Source organism: Thunnus maccoyii, chromosome 10 (assembly GCF_910596095.1).
Source record: "Thunnus maccoyii chromosome 10, fThuMac1.1, whole genome shotgun sequence".
Classification (NCBI taxonomy): domain Eukaryota; kingdom Metazoa; phylum Chordata; class Actinopteri; order Scombriformes; family Scombridae; genus Thunnus; species Thunnus maccoyii.
In genome coordinates this window covers 30,394,911-30,396,720 of record NC_056542.1, presented here as the reverse complement: position 1 = coordinate 30,396,720, position 1,810 = coordinate 30,394,911, and the positions used below count along the sequence as shown (strand labels likewise).

The 1,810-nt window shown below is 40.2% G+C and overlaps 1 long non-coding RNA gene across 1 annotated transcript; it reads right to left on the bottom strand.

The window, feature by feature from the left end:
* Positions 1-235: 235 nt before the first annotated feature.
* LOC121906160 lies at positions 236-937 on the bottom strand. Its single transcript, XR_006098557.1, has 3 exons — positions 857-937; positions 489-560; positions 236-384 (listed from the first exon to the last, which is right to left on the bottom strand). It is a non-coding gene; the product is annotated as an uncharacterized LOC121906160 (long non-coding RNA).
* Between the last annotated feature and the right edge of the window lie 873 nt (positions 938-1,810).

The window sequence follows — 1,810 nt, the reverse complement described above, 5'->3', positions numbered from 1 at the left end:
GGCAGAAGGAAGGAAGAAACCAGGAATGAGAACTCGAGCAGTTAAGATCACTTGAATTGAATACAACTGGACAGTGGGTGAAACATACACTATCACAGGGTGGGCATGAAACAGTGAGCCAGGAATCAAACTAAGGTTATTTTTGATATTTGGTTACAAACAAATTCTGTTTTATTACAACTTGAGTCTAATTTTTGTAGTTTGGGGTATTTCTTCTATAGGTTATAATAAGATCTCTCCAGAGTTATTGTTGAGATCTGGGCACACAGGGACATTCACCCAGGCAAAAGCAGAAGTGGCAGGTGATCAAACAGGTTGACAAACCAACGTGCGAACTATGGTAAGTACAGCAGATCAAAGTAAGCCAGGCATGTGGTCTGCATACTGTAATAGAGTCAAGAACAGACATCTTGGGTAGTCACTTTAATGTTTACCTAGGTTTTCTCACTCCTAATGATAGTGCCCAGACTAACTTGCTAAATTCTTACCTTTAAATACAAAATAGTCCTCAGAATACAGACTCCTTGCATTAGTGCAGTGCGGATTCCAGTTGCTCATTACTTAACAAAAAGATCACTGAATCAATGCATTTGAATCAATGTAAAAACTTTGCAGCAGATACAGAACAAAATAAAGAAAACTATGAAGTATAATCACAATAATCATTTTGCCTTGAATGTAGGATTCAGTTAGTGACTACAGCGTAAGGTCAGACTCTAGATGATATTATCTATATTCACAGTAATACAGAACATTCAGTGAATAAATAACATTTTTAAAAGGATTTCTTACTGTACATCATTTCAAATACTTTCACTGCTATTTGTATAATCTTGAGGAAATGAGCTTACCTTACCTGAATGGCTATTAGTGTTTTCTCAAGGTGTTTGATCCATCATTTGACCAAATTTTGTGGTCCTCAGATTGGATAATTTACCCAGCATCTCTGTGTATGAGTGAAACGGGTGAGATAAGGGTCATTTTGACTAAAACATCATAGTAAGTAAACCAGCAGTAAACAAGACAGTGTGATGTTTTCATTTTTAGTCTCATCTGTATATATCTCTTTCTGCATTTGTATATACAGTATGGGGGTCAGCACAGTGAGCCATCAGGCCGGCAGAATGATGGGCCGATTTGCCTGGTCAGAGCTGAGACTCAGCCTAGCTCCTCTCCTCGGTTCCCATAGTGCTCTCTGTTCCCAGGGCTATTTTCTGCCAGCTTAACCACAGAGACAAGATGCCGTCTGACAGGTGCAGATGGGCAGCGCTGGGCTAAGTGACGGTGGCCTTCCCCGGAGCGGGAAAGGAGGGAACCCATCGCAGCACTGAAAGATGGACTGCTGTGTAATGGACTGTGTGTGTGTGTGAACGGTTGTGTAGGTGTGATAAGGGACATAAAACAGCCACATACTGCACATGGTAGGTAAGGAGTTAAATCAACCACATCTCATATCTCTTTGGCTGACATTAAACGTGGTGAGCAGTATAAAGATGAGCAGGATCTTTGGCTCAGAATTCTAGACCTGTTTTTACACCTGACAAGCATAATGGTGTGTTCTCATGAGCCTCGGGAAAGAAAATGTTTCTCATTTCCTTCACAGGACTTAAATATTTGAATAACTCCCCAGAGTCGATTTATCATCATTACGGACGGATTACATGAAATTCTTTCCCTCCTCCACCCTCCATCAGCGTTTTATTAGCATTTGTGCTAATGACAAGGAGAGAAGAAATAGGAAATGTGACTGTGAATATTTCTCTCTCTACTACATGGAAACAAAGACAAACAGATATGGAAATAATTGCCA